At 46.6% G+C, this 26,690-nt stretch overlaps 1 long non-coding RNA gene and 1 pseudogene across 1 annotated transcript in view; one reads left to right on the forward strand and one right to left on the reverse strand.

Annotated features, from left to right (window-relative positions):
• The window catches only part of LOC146028247 (uncharacterized), a 78,754-nt gene that overhangs the window by 31,142 nt on the left and 20,922 nt on the right, over positions 1 to 26,690 (reverse strand). The window lies entirely within an intron of this gene.
• Positions 8,301 to 8,419, forward strand: LOC146038276 (5S ribosomal RNA; annotated as a pseudogene).

The following is a 26,690-nucleotide window of genomic DNA, read 5'->3' on the forward strand; positions in this document are numbered from 1 at the left end:
AGGTGACAATTAAACATACTGTTAAACACCAACAATTAGCAATCAACAATATTAGGTCAGATAGTTGGCCCGTGCATAGCATATATGCCAAATCAGCTGCTGTTATGCAGATTGCGGCTCTGCTGGAACAGCATACATATATGTACCGTTTAAACATGCATCTATTACTTGGCCCAGAGACGGCGTGTAAAATGATGGTGTTAGAGGCTCACAAATGTTAATGACTACACACGATGCAGGTGCACTACGTTACCAGTGCTGTAACTGTTACTGCTGTTTGGCAGGGGGAATGACCGCTCGTATTGCGGCCGGGTGTTTGGAGTGGAGGCGCATGAACACGTGATCACCCTGGGAAGGGGGATGGCAGTGAATGTCCCCCTTTGTTGGGGGGGATTGCAGGCTCGAGCCTGCTTTACCTTCCTGCTGTTGAAGCGCAATGGGTGCCGGAGCGGCGTGTCCTTCCTGCTATTGAGGCGCAGCGGGTGCCGGAGCGGCGTGTCCGGGATGAGACGGTGGAGAGGGAATCCTCAAGGGGGTGTGTCCGGCGCGTCAGACACGTGTTTCGCTTGACGCTTGGTCACTGACGCGTGGAGGGGAAGGGGGAAGCCCGTCTAATGACGGAACTTGCAACCAATCAATGGGCACCGCCGTTGATTGACATTAGGCGTGGCCAATCGGAAATGGCCAGTGATGAGATCAGCAGTTAATCTGCGAGTCGGTGCGGGGAAAATCCTGTGCACTACGTAGGATGCAGGCGCAGTATAGGAGGGGGAGACCCTCTATTATGAGTAGTAGTTCCCCAGGATGGACTGGGAAATTGAGCTGCATGATATGCAAAGTAATAAACCAGTTGCCGAACTGCACTTGATGAAGAGCTGAAAACAGCTAAGAAGGGAAAAGGTGTGTTTAACAGGGGATATGCGATGAACCCTGTTGAAAGTTCAGTAAATCAAATTTAATATGCCATAAACGCTGTTAATAGGTAAATGAAATAAAATGTAGCTAAAGGGAAGAAATGTGCTAGGGGAATCATTAGGGGGGGTATGCAATTAACCCTGTTTATGCTGGTACATTGGTAAATGAAAAAATGAAAAAACGACATTATGAAGAATTGATAGTAATGGTATCTAAATGCATGTATGAACAGAAATAGTGATGAAAAACAAAAAACAAAAAACAAAAAACCTAGTGGTCGTGGTAATAAGAAAAATGAGAAAAATAATGTTAACAATGATAGACAACATTTTTAGAGGAAAAATAATAATAATAATAATAATAATAGACAAGGTAGTCTTTATAAATAGGAAAAAATGGCCTTAATATTAGAAAACATTTTGCAGAGCATCCGTGTGCTAATAGAATGATTGGCTTAATCTGGAGACTGAAAAAGGAGGAAACAGTCAAGTACCAAGTTACTGATGTGTGAGAGGCGATGGAATGACGTGGAGTTAGCCATCTAGATATAATGATTTTTGTGCACTCCGTCAGTGCTATTCAGGGTAACCGTATGGTGGCTGAATGAGACATGCTCCTTATCTCCCGTAGGGAGCGGGGTGGTGATATAAGTTGGTCTCAAGCCATGATATATACACACTATATACAATGCAGAATTATAATGTACACTTATACATCTGGAGAAGCCTAGTAGAAATTGTACAGTTATAGGTATGAACCTATGTCGGTCTAGTGCCGGGAAAATTAAGTTATAAGTCATACAGTCTTAATAGTACTGTTGAATAAGTACATGGAGCAGGTTATATCATAGTACCCGCTAGTAACGGTGTCTCAAAAAGCCTTGTATGAGAAGGGGTTGCGAGTGGCGTATGGATGATTCAAAATTAGGTTGGAACGGGGTTTACTGAAGGAAGGCACTGTAGTTGATACCCTCATTGAGGCCATTAGGTGCAAGTGTCCCCAGTTGAAAAATCCACCAGCTCTCTCTTCTCAATAGTGCTTGGTTGATGTCACCACCTCTCCTGCCTAAGTGAATTTGCTCAAGTCCAAAGAAGCTGAGTGCATTGGTATTAGAGTCATGTACTTGCTGGAAATGGCGGGCAACTGTAGTGATGGTTTTAATTTTTTTTCGGTCATTAGTTGCATTTCTTACATTGCCTATGTGTTCGAGGATTCTCTGCTTAAGAGGTCGTGAGGTCATCCCTACATACTTGATTTGGCATGGGCAGGTGATGCAATAGATCATGTTGGTACACTTGCAATTATGGAATCCCCGGATATTGATGGCATCACCATATCTGTCTGTTATGGATGTGATGTTTGTGATGTGAGTGCAGGCTTTGCATCCTCCACATGGGTAGCTCCCTGTCGTCACGGGTTTATTCGGTTGTTTGGCTACGAAGTGGCTGTGAACCAAATTGTCCCTTAAGTTTGGGGCCCTACGCCAGCTCATGTCAACTTTGTGATTAAGGCTGGTTGCCAGATCATCATCTGATAGCAGGACATGCCAATGTTTTTGGATAATGTCAGAGATTTCTCTCCATTCGTCGCAAAAGTCACCCACCATCCTGATGGTTTTGGTGTCTTTCGGGGTAGGTTTAGTGCGGAACAGCATTTCGTCCCTTTCGATGGTTTGGATTTCTCTTCTGGCTTTTTTGATAGTTCTTTTCGAGTAGCCCCTTTCTTGCAACCTTATTGACAGATCCTTGCATTTGTCCTCGTAAACAGAATCCTCTGAACAATTGCGGCGAAGTCGTAAGAATTCTCCCTTAGGGAGATTTGTCTTAGTTGGTGGGAAATGGGCGCTGGTGTTATGCAGTAAGCTGTTAGTTGAGGTTGTTTTCCTGTATAATTCAGTCGATAGGATGTTGTTATCTCCTCGATAGATGCGGAGGTCTAGGAAAGTGATACTGTCTCTGCTCCATTCGTATGTAAATTTCAGGTTGAGATTGTTATTATTAAGTTTATGGATGAAGTCGGTGAGATGCTGGTGAGAACCCTTCCATATGATCAGGATGTCATCTATATAACGCATCCAGCTGTGTATGCATTCAGTGTCCATTTCCTCCTGAAAGACAAACTCCCTCTCCCACCATCCAAGGAAGAGGTTGGCATAGGTGGGGGCACAGGCTGCCCCCATCGCTGTCCCCCTTCCTTGGATGTAGTAGTGGTTATTGAAAACGAAATAATTTTTGCGTAAGACAAAGTCCAGTAAGTTTAACAGAAAATCATGAAAGTCAGTCGTGCCCTCCATTTCCATGAAATACTTTACTGCTTGTATTCCTAAATCATGTTTGATGCAGTTATATAGTGATTCTACATCGAGGGATACAAGTAGGTGGTCCTCCTCCAAATGAACATCGTGAAGTTTTCTCAGGACATCGGCTGTGTCTTTCGTGTAAGACGGTAAACTGGTAACGTGATGGCGGAGGTGTACATCAAGAAAAGTACATGCATTCTCAATCAGGGATCCGTTTCCAGACACGATTGGTCTCCCGGGAGGTTCGTTCAGATTTTTATGTACTTTGGGTAGTAAGTAAAATGTAGCTATTCTGGGATTAGAATTTTTGAGAAACTTGTGTTCTGATTTGGTGATGGTCCCGTTGGCTAGGGCTCCATTAATGATTCTTTCATATGTCGTTTGGAAATTGGTGGTAGGATCGAAGGGTGTCTTCAGGTAGCATGTTTTATCATCTAGTTGTTTGTGTACTTCCTTGAGGTACATCTGGGTTGGCCATAGAACGATGTTGCCACCTTTATCCGAAGGCTTTATCTGTACATCCTGCCATTCTCGAATTTCTTTTATAGCTTTGGTTTCCAAGTGTGTTAAGTTAGTGTTGAATCTCATTTTCTTCTTTCTGTTGTGATGGAGATTATCCAGGTCGCGAGATACTAATTTAGTAAAAACTTTGACTTCAGGACATACAGTATCATTTGGAAAGAAAGTCGATTTTTTCTTACAAATGAATCTATTGGGTAATGCGGTTTCTTCATTGGTCTGAAGGTCTTCCAGGTCCTGAATCGCCTGTAGTTCACGTGTGGTCCATTCAGTGGAGGTATCATTTGTCCTATCTTTGAAAGATATGAAAGAATCATTAATGGAGCCCTAGCCAACGGGACCATCACCAAATCAGAACACAAGTTTCTCAAAAATTCTAATCCCAGAATAGCTACATTTTACTTACTACCCAAAGTACATAAAAATCTGAACGAACCTCCCGGGAGACCAATCGTGTCTGGAAACGGATCCCTGATTGAGAATGCATGTACTTTTCTTGATGTACACCTCCGCCATCACGTTACCAGTTTACCGTCTTACACGAAAGACACAGCCGATGTCCTGAGAAAACTTCACGATGTTCATTTGGAGGAGGACCACCTACTTGTATCCCTCGATGTAGAATCACTATATAACTGCATCAAACATGATTTAGGAATACAAGCAGTAAAGTATTTCATGGAAATGGAGGGCACGACTGACTTTCATGATTTTCTGTTAAACTTACTGGACTTTGTCTTACGCAAAAATTATTTCGTTTTCAATAACCACTACTACATCCAAGGAAGGGGGACAGCGATGGGGGCAGCCTGTGCCCCCACCTATGCCAACCTCTTCCTTGGATGGTGGGAGAGGGAGTTTGTCTTTCAGGAGGAAATGGACACTGAATGCATACACAGCTGGATGCGTTATATAGATGACATCCTGATCATATGGAAGGGTTCTCACCAGCATCTCACCGACTTCATCCATAAACTTAATAATAACAATCTCAACCTGAAATTTACATACGAATGGAGCAGAGACAGTATCACTTTCCTAGACCTCCGCATCTATCGAGGAGATAACAACATCCTATCGACTGAATTATACAGGAAAACAACCTCAACTAACAGCTTACTGCATAACACCAGCGCCCATTTCCCACCAACTAAGACAAATCTCCCTAAGGGAGAATTCTTACGACTTCGCCGCAATTGTTCAGAGGATTCTGTTTACGAGGACAAATGCAAGGATCTGTCAATAAGGTTGCAAGAAAGGGGCTACTCGAAAAGAACTATCAAAAAAGCCAGAAGAGAAATCCAAACCATCGAAAGGGACGAAATGCTGTTCCGCACTAAACCTACCCCGAAAGACACCAAAACCATCAGGATGGTGGGTGACTTTTGCGACGAATGGAGAGAAATCTCTGACATTATCCAAAAACATTGGCATGTCCTGCTATCAGATGATGATCTGGCAACCAGCCTTAATCACAAAGTTGACATGAGCTGGCGTAGGGCCCCAAACTTAAGGGACAATTTGGTTCACAGCCACTTCGTAGCCAAACAACCGAATAAACCCGTGACGACAGGGAGCTATCCATGTGGAGGATGCAAAGCCTGCACTCACATCACAAACATCACATCCATAACAGACAGATATGGTGATGCCATCAATATCCGGGGATTCCATAATTGCAAGTGTACCAACATGATCTATTGCATCACCTGCCCATGCCAAATCAAGTATGTAGGGATGACCTCACGACCTCTTAAGCAGAGAATCCTCGAACACATAGGCAATGTAAGAAATGCAACTAATGACCGAAAAAAATTTAAAACCATCACTACAGTTGCCCGCCATTTCCAGCAAGTACATGACTCTAATACCAATGCACTCAGCTTCTTTGGACTTGAGCAAATTCACTTAGGCAGGAGAGGTGGTGACATCAACCAAGCACTATTGAGAAGAGAGAGCTGGTGGATTTTTCAACTGGGGACACTTGCACCTAATGGCCTCAATGAGGGTATCAACTACAGTGCCTTCCTTCAGTAAACCCCGTTCCAACCTAATTTTGAATCATCCATACGCCACTCGCAACCCCTTCTCATACAAGGCTTTTTGAGACACCGTTACTAGCGGGTACTATGATATAACCTGCTCCATGTACTTATTCAACAGTACTATTAAGACTGTATGACTTATAACCTAATTTTCCCGGCACTAGACCGACATAGGTTCATACCTATAACTGTACAATTTCTACTAGGCTTCTCCAGATGTATAAGTGTACATTATAATTCTGCATTGTATATAGTGTGTATATATCATGGCTTGAGACCAACTTATATCACCACCCCGCTCCCTACGGGAGATAAGGAGCATGTCTCATTCAGCCACCATACGGTTACCCTGAATAGCACTGACGGAGTGCACAAAAATCATTATATCTAGATGGCTAACTCCACGTCATTCCATCGCCTCTCACACATCAGTAACTTGGTACTTGACTGTTTCCTCCTTTTTCAGTCTCCAGATTAAGCCAATCATTCTATTAGCACACGGATGCTCTGCAAAATGTTTTCTAATATTAAGGCCATTTTTTCCTATTTATAAAGACTACCTTGTCTATTATTATTATTATTATTTTTCCTCTAAAAATGTTGTCTATCATTGTTAACATTATTTTTCTCATTTTTCTTATTACCACGACCACTAGGTTTTTTGTTTTTTGTTTTTCATCACTATTTCTGTTCATACATGCATTTAGATACCATTACTATCAATTCTTCATAATGTCGTTTTTTCATTTTTTCATTTACCAATGTACCAGCATAAACAGGGTTAATTGCATACCCCCCCTAATGATTCCCCTAGCACATTTCTTCCCTTTAGCTACATTTTATTTCATTTACCTATTAACAGCGTTTATGGCATATTAAATTTGATTTACTGAACTTTCAACAGGGTTCATCGCATATCCCCTGTTAAACACACCTTTTCCCTTCTTAGCTGTTTTCAGCTCTTCATCAAGTGCAGTTCGGCAACTGGTTTATTACTTTGCATATCATGCAGCTCAATTTCCCAGTCCATCCTGGGGAACTACTACTCATAATAGAGGGTCTCCCCCTCCTATACTGCGCCTGCATCCTACGTAGTGCACAGGATTTTCCCCGCACCGACTCGCAGATTAACTGCTGATCTCATCACTGGCCATTTCCGATTGGCCACGCCTAATGTCAATCAACGGCGGTGCCCATTGATTGGTTGCAAGTTCCGTCATTAGACGGGCTTCCCCCTTCCCCTCCACGCGTCAGTGACCAAGCGTCAAGCGAAACACGTGTCTGACGCGCCGGACACACCCCCTTGAGGATTCCCTCTCCACCGTCTCATCCCGGACACGCCGCTCCGGCACCCGCTGCGCCTCAATAGCAGGAAGGACACGCCGCTCCGGCACCCATTGCGCTTCAACAGCAGGAAGGTAAAGCAGGCTCGAGCCTGCAATCCCCCCCAACAAAGGGGGACATTCACTGCCATCCCCCTTCCCAGGGTGATCACGTGTTCATGCGCCTCCACTCCAAACACCCGGCCGCAATACGAGCGGTCATTCCCCCTGCCAAACAGCAGTAACAGTTACAGCACTGGTAACGTAGTGCACCTGCATCGTGTGTAGTCATTAACATTTGTGAGCCTCTAACACCATCATTTTACACGCCGTCTCTGGGCCAAGTAATAGATGCATGTTTAAACGGTACATATATGTATGCTGTTCCAGCAGAGCCGCAATCTGCATAACAGCAGCTGATTTGGCATATATGCTATGCACGGGCCAACTATCTGACCTAATATTGTTGATTGCTAATTGTTGGTGTTTAACAGTATGTTTAATTGTCACCTTCTATACCCATGATTACGAAAAATATGTGTGACTCTATATCATCTGTTGCCGTAGCTTAAACCTAACCTTTCTATCCTGTGACATCACCATTTTGTCTGCTATTTAACCCCACAACAGTATTTCTCTGTGAATCTGGAGGTTTAAGCAGTGTTTATGTGTATGCAGTTCTAGCAGAGCCTCAATTTGCATTACCTAATTTCGGTGATTGCTAATACAGGTGTTTAACAGGATGTTTAACTGTCATTATCTTTACTTATGATTAAGAAACAGATGTGACCCTTCATCACCTGCGGATATATCTTAAAACCTAAATTAGCCTATCCTGTGACATTGTCTGTACAGTTTGCTATTCAACCCCACTACAGTATTTCTCTGTGAACCTGGGGGTCATTATTGTATAATTTATGAGACTATCACAGGGTGTGGAGACTGTCTCAGGGTGACTACTACCCCCAAACAGAACCTCCCCTGCAGGAACCCAATTGTGGATCGAACCAAAATTGTTCTGTTCAATAAACAGTGTGTAAACAAACCCCGGGGTGAACCAGGTGATCAGACCTTCCAATTCCTGACACCTGGAACACTATCTTTCATTGGACCGAGGGTACATTCATCCCCCTCTCTCTCTCTACATTTGTTTTCACTCTTATTCTTACTCCCACCAGCGCTACTCTCTTAATTACTTTACCTTACAGCCATACCCCACTGAAAGCGCCTGGTACCATCCGAACCCAGAAGCTAAACAGTGTTGGGCCGGCCCAGTACCTGTCTGGGGAACTAACAGGGAATAGTCGGTGCTGTAATCTATTATATCAGTAGAGACCAAAGCGCGGTGAGAGTTTAAGCCTTATTGCTATACTTGCTGTCCCCCAGCTTTCCTTTCATTCCCCCTATTTCTTACATCCTCAGAACACCTAGGGAGGTGTGTCCTGCGCCATCACAACTGTCATTTTCCTCCACGACTAACAATTTCCTATATGTTAATATTGTGTATTTCAAGAGGAACAGTTGATGTATAATATGAAATAATTTTCGCTGTGCGTATTCATAAACCCAGTATTGGTTTGGGTTTCTTTTTGATTTTTTTCCCTCGAAGTGGAGGGACCATACCTTCATTTTAAATGTTGTATCAGTAAAAGTTACGTTTTAATATGTAGACATCATTACTTTCGCATTATATATTTTGTCAATTATTTATAAGTGTGCCCCAAAAAGCCTTGTCGGGTTCCCTTTCGAGTCACCTCCAGACTCTATTTTTTTAGTTCTAACATTGAACTCTTCTTTTGGGAGCACCACCAACCGCAGACCACAGCCATAAAATCCTATAGAAAAGGAGCCACGGTGTGCATGTTGGTTACTATAGATTCATACTGACCATTTATCCCTAAACTTACCTGTGCCAATCCAACCCAACCCCACAAGAGTTGATCCCGTAGGTAGGTCCCAGAGTCTTGATCCGGTGCCTTGTCCTGGTTCCGGATCATGTCATCATTCTTCACCATGTCGATCTTCATGTCGGCGTCGGCGTCAGGTCCGGGTCCGAAGAAATCCACGGTGGACCTGTGGAAGGAAATCCAACTCACCCAGGTCCTCCATGGAAGTTCTTCTGGCTTGGTCCGACGTAGTCCAGGGCTTCTTCCTTCTTCTTCCATCTTCTTGCTTCTTTTTCAAGCTGCCGGCGACTCCAGCAAGCTCCCCGACTGTCAGAGCCGCAGAGATCCTTCCTCCTCGGCGTCTGTACTAAGAATTAATTCTGGCCAATCAGGAGCCAGGGAAGTCGGCTCCTGATTGGCCAGAACTTTCCTTTGGTGAGGGAATTATTCCTCTGCTATCTGTGGCCATTTGACTCCCATCTGCAATAAACGGGCTAAAACCAGCTCTCCTGAAATTATAAAATATCCAATACGGAGTATACAAAAATCTGCTGGAAGTCACGTGGTTCATTTTCATTATCCATTATTCAAAGTGTTTATAATATTTTTCTATATATTTTTTCTATATTTTTTTTAATGTATTTTTTCTAATGTGTTTTGTGTACACATATTGATATAATGTACTAGTACATATATTGCTCTAGGTGGCCGCCTATTTAGATGTATTGTCTATATTTAATGTTTATATAATAAATTGCTAATTATTTGCTTTTAAATACAAACAGTCTCCGGTACTTATGTAGTATCTGGGCGCCCGATTTAGAAATCGGGTCGGATCGGGCGCATCGCATCGCATCGCATGCGACCAAATCGGATGCGATGCGATGCGATGGACCCGATTTTTCCATAGGATTCAATGTTAAAATGGTCTGAGTCCATTTTAACATAGAATTCAATGGGAAAAAGGGGTCCTGTTCCTTGCCCCACTATCCAAGTGGACATGGAGTTGGATATAAACCTGTGGCGAGCGTAGCGAGCCACCGAGCCCGAAGCGTGACGAGCGTAGCGAGCCCCGCGAGGGGACACAGAATACCGTCCCCTCGCGGGGCACGCTTCGCTCGCCACGCTTCGGGCTCGGTGGCTCGCTATGCTCGCCACAGGTTTATATCCAACTCCATGCCCACTTGGATAGTAGGGGTATGAAAAGGACCCCTTTTTCCCATTGAATTCCATGTTAAAATAGACTCAGTCCATTTTAACATTGAATCCTATGGGAAAATCGGGGCATCGCATCGCATCGCACTGATTGTATGCCTTAAGTTAAGGCATACAATCAAAAAACCGGGCGCCCAGATACTACATAAGTACCCAGTCTCCATTGTTTCTGATCATCTGAAATCATCCATGGCAAGGGAGAGGTTATTTTATTAAAACAGCGCAGTCTCCTATTCCTTTTGGAATACAATATTTTTCCCAGGTCACTTACCCAGAAGTCCATACCCGGAGCCATATCGCAAAGGACAACTCTTCTCTGAAGTCTTGTCCTTTGCATTAATAATAGCATATTTTAGTGCAAATGCGATTATTATGAATTTGAAGCGCCTGGCGATGTGTGTCGGGATGCATTGGCAGACTTTGGTGCATCCTACCGAAAGGATGGTGGCGTGTGTGTGTGTGTGTGTGTGTGTGTGTGTGTGTGTGGGGGGGGGGGGGTCTCAAGCTTTTTCATTTTACCTGGGCCTGACCGACCTGTTGCCACCCCTGCGGGGGACCTTGAATAAAAAGTTCCCACGGCTGTGGCATTAGCCTGCAGTCCTACAGCCCATAGGTAGAAACCGCCATTTCTGCTGCTGCCAAAATGATAATTGGTGGCAGTGACTGAATTGTGTATGGCTGTGAAAGAATTGAATTGGAGGGCCATTCCTGAGGAACTGGGTGCCTGGGTGATTTGTGAGTGCTATTCCAGCTGCTGAAACGGGATACATACGGATGGCTGGCAGAAAGAGGGAATTCTGACAGGGGTCAGGTAAGTATAGTTACGAACGCCGGCATCCTGACCGCCAGGATATTAAAAGCATCTCGCTGAAACCCTGCTTAACCTTTACAGTAACATCAAAGTATTGGAACAGCGTGGTTTTGTAAAATAATGTCAGCTTAACTTTAGTTTCCTTTTTAAAGCATTAAGTGTTTGGTTTTAGTAATTAACCATTGCACTAAAGAACTGTCAATGCTTAAATAGTTTTTATTAAGACATATGTGCAAGTTTCTCCCTTTCTTTGTTCTCCTTTTCCATCATTCATTTGGCAAAGTGACTAAACAGATTTTATCTGATTATAAAAGACAACATAGAGATGTTCAATTAACCTCTGTGAGCAATGAGGTCTTGATGGTGCTAATAAAATGAAAGACGGGCTAATCCATCCATAAGTGGAAGATACTGCAAAGTTACAACGTGGCAAAGTACCTGAGTTGGGGACCACTACAGCATTGGAGAATTACACAGGTTATGGTATTCAAAGATTATATGTGGTTCTTGTGTAGTTTCATGGCGTCACCTCACGCTACGCTTTCAGCGTAGGCCAACGGCTGCCTAGCGTAATCAGCCTGGTGTCCCCGCGGCACCCCTGTGTAGTCAGTGTAGTGTCCCCATCAGGCAGCGTAGTTACCGTACTGTCCCCGCGAGATGCAGGTCTGTTCCCGGCATCCCTGGCAAGCCTAGTGAGCACCTCTCACATAGCGCTGGTAACCACCAGATCCCGTGAGCTGGCGGACGCCAGCAGAGAGTCAGTTATGCGGGCGCCTGCAGAGAGGCGAACACAGCACGCCCCGCGAGGAGACGCGGAATACACGTCAAGTAATCCTCATCCCCTCACGGGGCTCGCTGCGCGTAAATTAGCTCCGCACCGATGTGGATAGTGGGGGTATGAACAGGTTGGGAGGACGCGTACCTCTCACCACGCTTCGGGCTGATGTGGATAGTGGGGGTGTTTCAGGAACACATTCACACCTGTCATGTCAGTCAGGGTAAAAATGGTCAATGGTTCCCACACAATGTAATAAGAGCTGACACAACGCTGGCTGACTACGCTAACTGCGTAACGCTGACTGACTACTCGAACTACGTAAGTTCTGGTTAGGCGCAAACGTACACACAGTCGCAGACTAAAGCTGACTACGTGGACTAGGCTGACTGTGGGAACACAACGCTGATGCTGACAGGGACAATACGCTGACTACGTAAGTGGCACTGTGAAACTACACAAGTACCTCATTTGATTTTGAATCACTCAAAGATAGGACCTTTTCTTGATTCTATAGATGGGTATGTGCAGCAATAAGATATGCATGCAGGGAGGATGTGAGGATGAAAGGTGGGAGGAGAATAGCAAGACTAAAAGTGCGCAGCACTAGTCCTGTGCAGCAGGAGCTGGGTTTATACAGATTGGGTATACAATGCGCTCTCCTTCTAGCAAGCTTCCGTGGATACACAGAAGGTTGCCTTATGTGGTGCAGATATGCTGTGCCAGTGTTAGCTATCACTCAATGCTGGGTGTGATGCAGGTTATAACAATGGTAATGATGGGTCTGGAGAAATAACGTGGTGTAAAAGCACAGTTGCTTTATTGATAAAAGATTAAAGAATAAGTGCAAGTCCAGGTCCCACTGGTGTGGGTTCTTAGTCACTGGGGGGGAGGGGAGAGAAAGGGACTGGGAATGGCAGCACGGGGGAGGGGTGCTGCTGGCGTGGTGTGAGGTAAGTAAGTCCGCAAGTGCAGACAGGAGGGAGGAAAAGGTCAAATGAGGAAATGTGGCACAGGGGGTGGTGCAAGGGGCTGGCGTCCCGTCCCCCCGCACTACACCTCTCACCTGTGCTGTGGTCACGGAAGGTCCCGCGGCGTTCTTTGAATGTTCTTTAGCCGCCGCACTGACAGCGTGAGAGCTGTGCTGTGTGCCCGGCTCTGCAGTGATGACGCTGAACGCGACTTCCGTGTCCCGGCGCCTGGTTGCCAGGGCGACCCCAGCCGCGCTCAATTACGTCTAACTACAGGCTCTACTCCCAGCCGGGAGGAGACTTGATGTGGTGAGTGCTTGTATGCTTCTGGTCCAACGCGTTTCAACCGCTGTGCGGTCTTCTTCAAGGATGATTTGACATGGGGCTGTGCCAGTTCTTATGTGGAAAGATGTCCCGCCCATGGCATACAAGCATACAAGCACTCACCACATCAAGTCTCCTCCCGGCTGCGAGTAGAGCCTGTAGTTAGACGTAATTGAGCGCGGCTGGGGTCGCCCTGGCAACCAGGCGCCGGGACCCGGAAGTCGCGTTCAGCGTCATCACTGCGGGCACACAGCACAGCTCTCACGCTGTCAGTGCGGCGGCTAAAGAACATTCATTTCTGTGGGCTTGGACAGCTCAATACTCTGCAGCCCCTTCGCTCAAAAGGTAACTGAGCGCTAGCAAACCCACTCTACCAGCAGGAGCTGGGGGCAGTAACCAGCCTGCTGCACTTACAGGACACCACCTCTGCTTTTATGTCTACCTGGTGTGTCAGCCCTGGTCCCCTCTCAGTGTACTAGGCTGTCATCCTCACCACCGCTGGAGCTGCCGCTGGGCACCTCTCTGCACATGGTTTTGTCCATCTAAGAAGGAATTTGTCAGAAAGAGTGAACTAGAATAAGGCTCATTGGGTGCATCCAGCTGTCATTCCCGCTGCTTCTGGAGCACTGCCAGACTCCACCACTGGACCCCTGGTGGGTAGGCTTGCACATTAAATAGTGGAACATTAAATGGCTTCAACTTTTCCTATATGTGATTTAACTGACCCTGTCCAATTCTGTAACCTATAGCTATACTTCTCTCAGGGCCAGTACACATTTCTCAGGGTTAGCTGTGATTGTGAACCCTGTGGATCTTAACAAGGCCAGCACTGCCTCTACCTTAGGAAGATGTAATTCCCAGTCTTGAAAGTATATGTTAACTAGATAGGTACTTTTGCTCTGTGTACAAGTATGCTCTATGGAAGCCAAGGACCTTTCCACTATTAGCACCAAATTATCATCATGCCTTGGTTCAAAATTTTTTACATGATATACAGGTGGAACACTGATTGCCTGGCATCATCGGTTCCAGCATTGGGCCGGATCAGCAAATTTGCCGAATTATTGGTGGTACCATTTTAAAGCAGCATGATTCCTGCAGTGTGACCCCTGCAGCAGGGCTCGCTCCTCCGCCAGAGCCCCGCATCTTGTCACTTGCTCACAGGCTCAAGCAGCGTGTCTCAGTCCCCACAGTGCTACCCCCCACCCGCAACTCAATCCCCCCTGCATCCTGACACCCTCCCACTGCCTCTGTAAACCCTCCTACTGCCCTCCTAAGTACTCATAATCCCTCCCACAGACCTTTTTTTCAATCTAACACCCTAAGAACCCTAACTTCCCCCGGGACCTGATGTGTCCGGCTTATAGGAGGTTTCGGACCATCAGGTGCCGGATAATCGGTGGTCAATCTGTACCTGCTTTGTTAGACCTTATAGTACAATAGGGGCAACTATAGTACCTCTACCACCTCATAGAGCCCCTGCCAATTTACTCTTGGATTGCACTAGAAGCAAAATATTTTCCTAGGGACAGAGGGCCTTATTCTGGTTGGTGCGGTCCGTTCCGAATTCTTTCGGAACTGACCGAACGCCACGCTGTGCGGACATTGTAAGAACAAACGCCCACAGGTCATCCGCATTTGGTCGGACTGACTCTCTAAGAAGAGGGTGTGTTTTCGGACTACATCCAAACTGTGCGTGTGCGTTAGGAACACAAAGATTCTGCACGGTCTTACATCGTCCGAACGGACGGGAAGCTGCCCGTACGCACCGATTCGGTGCATTTCCGCAAACAACACTACTGTAATCAGAACTCATACATCTGCCACATGACACACTTATGCAATTAGGCAACCTCATAAAAAATGGATTGTTTTTTATTGTAATCAATTACTTCCTAATGGATATTTAAACACATTACTACCACTTTAGATTAACCCTTACCTCATGTTAAGTGGTATGAATTCATTGATGCCCCTTTACCTATGTTTTATGTATGCATATTATATAATAATTGCACGTCAAATGCAATATTCTACAATGTGCTAATTATTACTAACACATACTCACAAATTTCTGTCCATTGCTTGCAGTGTAAATGTGTGTAAAATAGCAACAATGCAGTCATGTTTGCAGCATATATTTTTGTATTTAGTAATGGGCCATTTAGGCAGCAATGCTTCCAATTGAACCTGTGTAAAGAGTGTAATTAATCACTAATGGGTAGAGGAGTGGATTGTATTGTGTTCAGCTGAGAGTGCTTCAGGTGCGGGCGTACTAATTGGGCGAACCGAATGCCTAGCGCATGAACAAGTGGTCTCCGCAAAGTGAAACTTGCTGATGAAGACCGCATATTTCATGCGTGTTGGTTCGTTTGCAGTCGGTGTCGTGTCCGAATGCACGCCTACCAGAGTTCGTGCACTCCCTCGTGTACGCCCACATTTACGCCCAGTTTTGCCCACTTTGAAACCACGCCCTTGTGTAGGGCCGAATGACGCCCATATTACGCCCATATTACCCGAGTCAATTCGGTGAACATTTCTGGACGGTATTAGTGAGAACGAGTACGGAGACCATGCATGGCACATGCGCATTGCGTTGCCTACGCGTGCGCAGACGGCTAAAAAGCGCCCTCCGAAAGAATTCGGAACGGACCGCACCAACCAGAATAAGGCCCAGAGAGACTGTCACAGTAGTATCATAATTTTAAGGCACCAAAGTGATTTTCTTCCTCAACCTCTTGTACATGTGAGACAAACTATACTACTGTACATTGGATTCTCCAGGCCTCTGTTGTGCCCAACCTTCCTGTAACATATGCAAAATCCCCCTGGGTTTCCAACCACACACACAAAAGTGCTAAAGAGTGGTAAATGCCCAGCCAATCAGCTCCTAACTGCTTATAACACCTGCCCCAATATCTCATTTTTTTTTTTAACTCTATTGAGGCTTGGGGTACCTATATGCAGGTAAGGAACAAGGGTATCTCAATCCTTCTTTTCTGGCACCACTGCCTTTCTGGTCATATGCTTTATAGATTAGACCACTATATTGTCTGTTTGTGGATAGTAAACAGAGGTACTGTACAGAGGATTTTCACCACTAGCAACTGACACATATCCAGTGGTGTGCTGGGCCGGAGGCAGGGCGCCATATGCCCCTGGGCTGCTCTATTGCCGATTTATGTGGGCCATCTTATACATAAAAATGGCCCTGTTCAGGTGCGGAGGCGCGTGACGGGGGCTCCTCTGTTGGTGGGGGCTATGTGGGCGGCGGTGGCTAAGCGGATGGCCAGGCAGCGTGTACGGTAGGATATGGAATGGATGCAGACATACTGCATCTGTATCCTTTCGGCCTGGGACTGGTCTCCAGTAGCCATAGCAATTGCAAGGCTGCCTGATGCTGCTCTGAGGGATTCGGTATGAAATCCCGATGGTCAAAATCCCTAATGGGTCAAAATCCCTAATGGGTCAAAATACCGACAAGGACAAAATCCCGACAAGGTCAAAATCCCGACGTTTAAAATCCTGACAAGGAAAAAATCCCAACATTTAAAATCCCAACAATGTCAAAATACCGACATATAGAATGTACAGGTGAAACAGTGAACATGACTTTCCGTCGACAGGTCGCGAGGTCGACATGGGTTTTTTCAGTTTTTTTACCCGAATGTCGACACAGTCAACATGTACACAGTTGGAAGTGAACCGCAGCCCCTCGCATCACTCACTTCGGTCGCAATGCTTCGGGCACTATTTTATTCTCCCACCACACCCTAGTGGATGGTAGGGCATGAAATACCGCCTGTCGACACATGTCGGGTTAAAAAACAGTGAAAAAACCCATGTCGACCTTGCAACCTGTCGACCGAAAGTCAGGTTGACTGTTTCACCTGTACATTCTATATGTCGGTATTTTGACCTTGTCAGGATTTTAAATGTCGGGATTTTGTCCTTGTCGGGATTTTAACTGTCGGGATTTTAACTGTCGTGATTTTAAATGTCGGGATTTGAAATGTCAGGATTTTGACCCATTCGGGATTTTGACCCTGTCGAGATTTTGACCGTCGGGATTTTGACTGAAAATGGTTCCTGTCTGCTCCAAGGCTGAGCACCTGGAGGAGCGGCACAAAAATAAGCAAAAAAATTGAGGGGGCACAAATATAAAATAAAAATATAACGGGTCAAAAAAATATATATATAATAGGGTTTACGAAAATGAAAAAAATATATATAATGGGGCACACAAATCAAAGAAAAATGTAAAAGGGCAGGGGCGGAACTATTGACGGTGCAGACCAAGGAGATCATGGGGCCCGATGCTGCTGTCTGCACCACTTGCCACTGCCGCAGTAATTTCTATTTTTTAAATCTTTAAGCGGAGGCATTATCCCCTGTCACATCTTGTAAGCCAGGTCCAGCATATCTCCGTTGCGTTGACCCGCTGCGGATCTCTTGCGTCGCCATATAAATAAAGCATAATAATAAGGATGTGCTGTTACTTATGGGCCGGTGATCTGGACTTGCCCCGCAGACAGGGCCGGTGCTAGGGTGTCCGGCGCCCTCCTGAAAACCATAAATTTCACATTGCCATTGCAACAAACTGCAGCCCGATTGTGGGATCATATGCAACATGCAATCCTATGGAGGATCTCAGGTGTATGTACATGTATGCATACACCATCTCAGTGCTGTGTCCGCAAAATGTTGCAGGCACTAAAGGTGCCCCTACACACTGCGAGAATCGCATACGTTATGTGCTAGATCGCATTGCACGGCATGCATGCAATGTGTGTGCGATGCGATCTGAAAGCAGTACAAAAAGTATGTGCAGCACATACTTTTTGTACTGTGCGATGCCCGCAGGAGTGCAAATCGCATTGCACGCTGCTATTGCAGCGTGTATGGCCACCTTTAGGCACATAACCCAGCCCATTATTTAAAACGTGTTTAAATTAATATAAAAAAAATCTACAAATATTTAAAAAAATTGTTATAAACATGTATAATAAAAAATTCACTGTTCTTTTGCTGTTTAACTCTTGTGCAGTCCCTCTGTAAACACCTGAAGAGGGGTTACCTCATGGATGCGGTGGGGGTCGTGCTTCCCCGCACTCACGGATCTCAGTCTGAAGTCTTCTCTTGATGCAGGAATGGACACAGAACACTTGACACAGGAATGGTTTGACCTTTTATTCTAAAACGGTCAGTTAAAGCATCACCCTCTTTTACGGAATAAGATAACAGTAATTCCACGGTATAACCATACAATAAATGCCATATAACTTACACAAGGCAGAAACAGCAGTATCGCATTCGATACCATACAAGGCCTATGGAGCTACCGGTAACTCTAAGTCACTCCGTACCCGGCCTGTCACTGTGATTTGAGGAACCAATACTAATCTCCACTGGACCGGCGTACGGGCCCACGGTTTACAGCAGCATACAGTGACAGGGCGAAAACGAGTGAATTTTCCCACAACAGTTATATTAACAAATGTATGAACCAATTAACATCAGAGCAGTGCACTACCCACTCTGAGTACCCGGGTACACCTTCTATACTTAAGACCGGTCAGTCCCTGCAAAGGCCTATGCATAGGACTTAATTGGGCTGGTTGCTTTTCCGGTGGATTCCATATGAGATCACAATTTGGTCCTTGAATCACCAAGTGGCACTAGTGTTCCATTACATATGTTTCCAAGATGGAAACGTAAACTATCACAAATCCGGATAGGCTGTCCTATCTTTTCCAGGGGTTTGCACTAAGTCCACTATAGTGGGCGGCTATGAGGGACGGTAAGGGCAGTGAAGGGGGAAGTCCTTGAAGATCTGGATTCCGACTGGGGTCAGTAGGTCTTTGCCAGGGCTGTGCACCCTCCAGGGACTGCTATTGCGGGCGCCTGGGCGTTGCCGCAATCAGCTACACAGGGCTGCTGGCTGGTACGGGTGTTGGGCTGGCAACTTAACTGGGTGTGCTAGTTGGGGGGGGACGGTATGCGGTGTGTACCTGTAGCTGCTGCAGGCGCTGGTTCCGACCAGTCTCGATCTTCTGTCGTCCCCGAGGTCCAGGTGCTGCTGTCTGCTGGGCTCTCACTGCTGGGCCTTGCACCGATGCAGGGGACCTCTGGTCTGAGGCACTGCGGTCTGCTGGGTCCTCACTGCTGGGCTCGCTCTCACTGCTGGGCTCACTCTCATTGCTGGGCCCTCTCTCACTGCTGGGCTCCTTCACTGCTGCAGGGGCCTCTGGTCTGTCTGCTGGGTGGCGTTGAATGGTAGGGCTGTTGGAATGCCCCTGATCCCCTCCACCTTGCTCCCGCTCGAGTGCGGGTCAGCGGGGGTTACTTCCCGCGCTGTATGTGCGGCTGGCGGGGGTTTTACACTGAGGGGTTCTTCCCTCTCTCTAGTCCCTATGTGCGTGGCTGGCGCGGCTGACAGCCAGGGAGGTCAGCGGGGGTCACCAGCCTCTCCGCGCTCTCCCTCCGGCTGAGCACTGACGGTCTCCCCTGCCGCGTCTTCTTCCTCCCTCTCTAAGGGTCGGCGGGGGTCACCTGACGTCAGCCGCTCTGACGTCCGCTTCTTCGGCGCCTGGTCCGCTCCCGGTCACTCTCTCTCCCGCGCCGCCAGCCTCACGCTGCTCCTCACGTGAGTCCTCAGGTTTCCCTTCCTCCAATCTGCTGCGCTCCTGGCCCCCTCCGTCACAGGCTGTCGGGGCAGGCTAGGTTTTAACCCCTCCCTGTCTCCTGGGGCTTACACCTCCTCTTCTATCTGCGTAGGCAGGACGCTGAGGAAGCCATTACACCCCTGTTGTGACTGAGGGGGAAAGGAGGGGAGAGAAGGAGGAGACAGAAGAAGAGGAGAGGAGATAGAGGGGGCGGAGTGTTGAGGACTGGCACTGGCACAGCACACTGAGAAGAGGGAAGGAAGGGGAGGTGGCGCTGCTGCCTGTTCGTCATTTGTTTGACAGACGCAGGGAGCAATGGGTTGGGGGCGGATCCGGACATGACATGTCATCCAGGCATTCACAGACAGCGCATCATGCCTCAGCGCAAGTGTCCATGAGGAAGAGGGGGCAGGTCGCAGGAGGAGGACAGTGTGTGTGCGGTGCAGGGAGCAGCTCTTTATACTGCCGCCCGCCCACTGTCAGACAGGTGCCGTGGACGGCGTGCAGGAGGCAGTGACAGTGAGGGCTGAGGCAGCTTTAGCAGAGCAGGGAGGGAGACAGCGCATTTTCAGCATGGCGCCTCCCTGCTTTGCAGGAGCTGCTGAGTGGGTAGCGCCGGCCCTGCCTGCAGACTAAAAGTTGCCAGCCACCACCTGCACATATCCTTTATTAGCCTGATAATAAAAGGCATACCCTGTTCAATAACAATTTCTTTAGGGATTTCCGATTGGGCATACAATTGAACCATGCTAGGTATTGCCCCAAGATAGTAGTACCACCAATTCATACTGGTGGCCACATGCCAATTTCTCTAGGGGCCCTACTAAATCTATACTGGGTTGTTTAAAAGACAACTATATCAATCATCCTTGGAAAAGAGAGGGTTAGCGCTAGAGATGAGCGGGTCCGGATCCCCGAGATCCGACAGATCCGAATACCGGGGATCCGGGTCAGATCCGAGTCGGCTCGGGAGTTCCCGCCTGAATTCCGCACCAATAACGAGGCCGAACGTCATCATCGCGCTGTCGGATTCTCGCGGGAGCGGGATCTTATAAAAGACGCACGCGTGCCCCGCCATCGTCACTCCAATCTTGGAGAGGGAATAGGGTGGTTGGGAAGCTCCGTGTGCCCTGTGCTGTGCTCCGTGCCATGTGCTCCGTGCTGTGCTCCGTGACCTGCCCTGTGCCCTCACTGCCCTGTGCTGTGCTCCATGACCTGCCCTGTGCCCTCACTGCCCTGTGTTGTAGACTTGTATTGAGAGTCAGTGACTGTTTATAGCGCAGGTTCTCTGTCTTACGGGGAGAAAAAAATCAACAACCAAAACGAGCCACACCCAAAATGAATTAGAACCAAAACCAGCAAAAATGTCCGACTCCCATATCTAATTATAATGCCATTGATACTATATTTAGCCTTTTGGTTTTTGAGACCCCAGCACATAATTTTGTATTATTAGACTTCAAACTGAACTTGCCCATTCATTTAGTATACCTACATCCTCAATCATTTGTTTTACCCCTCCTAATGTGCCTAACCTGTTGAATACATTTGTGTCAGCTGCAAAAAAGGCATACTTTACTATCAGTAATACGCAATGTCACCAACAAAGCACTGGCCTGTGTACAGCTCCCTGGGGTACTCCACTGATAACCTTTCCCTCATATGAATACACTCCATTTACTACAACTCTGCTTCCTATCCCGCAAACAAGATCTTATCCATTCAATCCCCCATAGAATGAAATTCCAAACTTTCCAGTTACTTTCACAGTCTGCAATGTGGAATATGTCAAAAGCCTAAACTAAAGTCTAGATCAGCTACCTCTTTGGGCCCTCCTTGATCTATTACTTTGGTTACCAAAAAGGCAAATAGATTTATTTGGCATGATCTAGCCCCAGTAAATCGATGTTTTTTGAGTTCCTGTAAAATGCTTTGGGTTGCCGTGGATAGTGGGGGTGCCGTAGTGCTGGCTGGCAACTTTTAGTCTGTGGGGCAAGTCCAGATCACCGGCCCATAAGTAACAGCACATCCTTATTATTATGCTTTATTTATATGGCGACACAAGAGATCCGCAGTGGGTCAACGCAATGGAGATATGCTGGACCTGGCTTACAAGATGTGACAGGGGATAATGCCTCCGTTTAAAGATTTAAAAAAAAAAATGGAAATTACTGAGGCCCTCACAGTCCATGCTGCCCTTGCTGCCCTGTGCAGAAAAGATTCAGCAAAGTTGCGGCCAGCAGAGAAGTCTGGCATGGTCGATTGGTGCAGTAACCGCAATAGGGGCTGTTGGGCCGGAGTCGCTGTCAGGTGGAAAAGCAGATGCCATAGATCTGCCCTTCCAGCAATCCTGCTATCAAACACCAGATCTCTTGTCAACAAGGTGGATGAGTTGTCTCTGCTAATACAAGACGCAAGGTCGGCCACCGCAAGATCCTCCATCCTATGCTTCACAGTAACCTGGCTGGAAGACCATATCGCTGAATCCTCAGTGACTCTGTCAGGCTTCAGCCTCTTCAGGGCCGACCGCGACAAAGAGCTCTCAGGCAAATTCAAAGGAGGGGGCATCTGCCTCTACATTAACAACAGATGGTGCACCGATGTAAAGCTCCTGGGCAAGTCATGCAGCCCTCAACTAGAGACTCTTACCATCAAATGCAAACCTTTCTACTCCCCTAGGGAAATTGCCTCTATTATCCTAGAAGGAGTATACATCCCCCCACAACCAAGTCCAACAGAAGCCCAACTTCAGCTGGCCACTCTGATAATGGACACCGAACTAAGACACCCAGACTCACTGCTCATTGTGCTCGGCGACTTCAGCTGTGCCAACCTGAGCCAGGAGCTCCCAAATTACATGCAGCAGGTCACGTGCCACACAAGAGAGGGGCAAACGCTAGACCACTGCTACACCACCATAAAGTCTTCATACTGATCCTTACCCCATGCAACACTGGGTCTCTCCGACCACTGCATAGTCCACCTTCTTCCGACATATATCCAGAAGCTAAAGACAGCTAAGCCTGTTATCAAGTCTGTCAAAAACTGGTCAATCGAGGCAAAAACAAAGCTTCAGGCCTGCTTCGACTGCATTGACTGGACAGTGTTCGAAGCCTCTGCCTCTGACATAGATGAACTAGCGGAAGCAGTCACATCCTACATGAGCTTCTGCGTGGACTTATGTGTACAAACCAAGCAAATCCGATCCTTCAACAACAACAGGCCATGGTTCGGTAGCCAGCTCAGGAAACTCCGCCAAGCCAAGGAGGAGGCATACAGCAGCAGGGACAGGGCACAGTACAAAGAAGCCAGGAACTCCATGACTCGGGGTATCAAACTCGCAAAAAGGGAATAAACAAACAAGCTGACCCACAGCCTCACAGCAAAGGACCCTGCAGCAGTATGGAAGAGCATGCAAACCATCACAAATTACAAGAAAGCCCAACCACAGTCTGAAACCAGCAATGAACTTGCAGAAGACCTGAACAAGTTCTACTGCAGATTTGAGCAGGCCGTACCTTCCCCACTCCATCGCAAAGACCACCATACCCAGGCCCTCCACGTGGACCAAGGCGAGGTAGAAGCAGTACTCAAAATAATAAAACCTAAAAAGGCTGCGGAACTGGATGGTGTGTCACCATCCAGCCTTAGGATCTGTGCAGCTCAGCTCGCCCCCATCTTCACAACGATATTCAACTCCTCCCTGGACTTGTGCAAGGTTCCTGCCTGCTTCAAACACTCTATCATTGTCCCGGTCCCTAAGAAAACACCCACGAAGGACCTAAATGACTTCAGCCCAATTGCACTAACCTCAGTGGCCATGAAAGCATTCGAAAGACTAGTACTGAAGCACCTGAGAGAAGTGACGAACTCTCACCTTGACCCCATGCAGTTCGCCTACCGGGTGAACAGAAGTGTAGAGGATGCGGTCAACCTCGGGCTGCACCATATTTTACAACACCTCGACCACCAAGGCACCTATGAGAGAGTCCTATTCGTGGACTACAGTTCAGCATTTAACACTATCGTCCCCGGCATCCTGCAGCCAAAACTCCTCTCCATAGGAGTCCCGGGATCAACATGCTCATGGATAGTGGACTTTCTAACAGCAAGGGAACAGGTGGTCAAAGCTGGCGCCTTCTCATCCAGCACGCGAACAATCAGTACTGGAGCACCCCAAGGATGGGTCCTCTCCCCTCTGCTCTTCTCTCTCTACACGAATGACTGCACCTCAGCTGAGCAGTCAGTGAAAATCATCAAATTCGCAGATGACACCACTATCATTGGCCTAATCAAGGATGGCGATGAGACCGCATACAGGCATGCAGTAGAGAAGCTGACACAGTGGTGCAGCAGCAACAACCTCGATCTAAACCCCACCAAAACAGTTGAGAGGGTGGTCGATTACATGAAAAAACTAAATGCACTAGTCCCACTAACAATAGCCAACGCAGTGGTGTCGTGGGTTGAATCCTTCAAATTCCTAGGGACAACCATGTCCAGCGACCTAAGATGGGGATTAAACATAACCACAAACATCAAAAAGGCCCAACAGCGCCTGTTCTTCCTGAGGCAACTCAACATCCCACAGGAACTGCTGTGCGTATTCTACACCACCATCGTGGAGTCTGTCTTATGTTCTTCGATCACAAACTGGTACGGTGGCGCAAGCGAGAACGACAAAAAAAATTGCAGAGGGTAGTGAAGACTGCGGAAAGGATCATAGGGACCGACCTCCCACCGATAAGGGATCTGTTCTCATCCAGGGTAAGGAAACACACTGAAAAGATCGCGAAGGACAAGCTGCATCCCGGTCACATTCTGTTTGACATCCTACCATCCGGAAGACGGTTCAGGTCCATCCCTGTCAAAACGTCCAGATCCGCAAGAAGCTTCTTTCCGTTAGCCGTCCATCACCTGAACAATCCAATCACAGTGAATGCAATCCCAATATCAACAGCCAAACAACGTGTCCCTACTTGGCGACCTGACCACCATAGTCGTAGCTAGAAATGGAATGCATGTAATGTCTTTATGTAATATATGTAATGTCTCCCCCCTCCCCTTTTCATCCCTGCCTGATGCTGCACTGTAATCCACAAATAATTCCTAGTGTGCGCAAGCATACATGGCCAATAAAGTTGATTCTATTCTATTCTATTTCAGGAACACATTCACACCTGCCATATCATACATCTGAGCAATAGCTACTCAGATGCAGGAGCGTATCATTGCAAGAGCATCTAGGACGCTCCTGCGTGTCAAACAGATGGAGCACCTCTCACCTGGCGCCAGCATGATCACCTCTCCGCCAAAGAGATGGGATCATGCTGGCACCGGTGGTGTGAGAGAGGCACTGACTAGGCTTGCCAGGGACGCGGGGACAAAGATGCAGTTCCCGGCAACACTACAGTAGTTACTTGTTTAGTTTCACGGCGGCAGCCTACGCTGATAACGTAGCTTAAGCTGACACCGTGAAACTACACAAGTAAGGCAGACAGGGATGCTACGCTACTTCTGACTGACTACGCTAACTACGCTGGGAGTGGGAACACGAGGCCGATTCTGAAAGGGACGCTACGCTAAGTATGTAACTGCTGCTATGAAACTAAACAGGTACCAAAATGTTGAACCAAATCTGGATTAAGAAAATAGAGGTGCATATGATTAAATGATCGATAATGGGAATGTGCTTTCAAGGGGCCATTACTTTTTTATTTACTCAGGAGGAGAATTGGTCTACCAGGCAGCCGAATATAGAAATTAAGAGTAGTTTAGCTATGTAGCTCTAGGAGAAAGAAGCATTGTGCTGATCTGCCAAGTACCTCTGGAGTATACTCCAGTTTCTCTGTAAAGAAAAGTAAAAAAAAAACTGATTAAATCAACAAGCGGTCAGAGATTACCAGATATAGTATGTGTAAATAAAGACCTAGAATGATTTTGGCAGTCCCCCACATGCTATTGCCGGAGGTAATCTGGAATTTGATCTGGTAATCTGGAATAAACAGCACGGCACCTTTAAATGATTAACATTTGTTCATGATTTCATCATTGTTATTGCCTATATCTATATATATAGCTGGCTGACCCTGCCTTTGTCCAGGCTGTTCCTGGGCAGCTGACTACTTGATGTCTCATTGAAAAACGCTCCTTGATAAAGGTCCATATTGGGATCGAAACATCGGGGCTTGTATACCTTGATTGCTATATGCTGTGTTGACCCAGCTGGAATTAAAAACTTTTCTTTTTTATATCACATGGCCGAACTGTGATTTAAGGAGAGTGCTCTGCTTCCATACCTACTGGTGTGGAAAACTTTATTTATATATATAGATATATATATCTATATATATATATATATATATCTATATATATATATATATTCAAAAAAGAATAGAGGAGGAGCGCTCCATAGTGTAAAACAGTAAGATTTTATTAACCAATATTGCACAAGAACGAGACTCAAGATAGGACTCGTACCAAAATTGAAACAGCAGTGGACTGGTTACCACATGATACGAATCCTAAAAGCCTGGCAATACTCCAACCGCCGTCTGGGGCTCTGTAGTAGGCACACTGCAACGCAGCATGTCGGGACCACAGTCAGGAACAGACGCCGGAGGGAGCAGCTCAGGTAGGCAGCGGCACACGTCACCAGGTCACGCCCTAACGCGTTTCATCAGGAGACTTCGTCAGAGGGCGTGCCTGGTGACGCTAGGCCGCTCAAATATATGGGAGAGAGCAAACACAGATCCAGCCCCTGTGCAAGAAAATATATATTAAAAATAGTTTAACTATTATATTGATTTTTTTTATAAAATTAATGCATGTTATAAGACCAGAGTAAAACGAAGAGTTTTTATATGAGAATCTAATATGGAACATTTTTCTAATTAAAAATTATATATAAAAACCAGTGTAAAAAAGGTTATCCATTCAACGA

Source organism: Crinia signifera, chromosome 1 (genome assembly GCF_055691185.1).
Source record: "Crinia signifera chromosome 1, ASM5569118v1, whole genome shotgun sequence".
Taxonomy (NCBI): domain Eukaryota; kingdom Metazoa; phylum Chordata; class Amphibia; order Anura; family Myobatrachidae; genus Crinia; species Crinia signifera.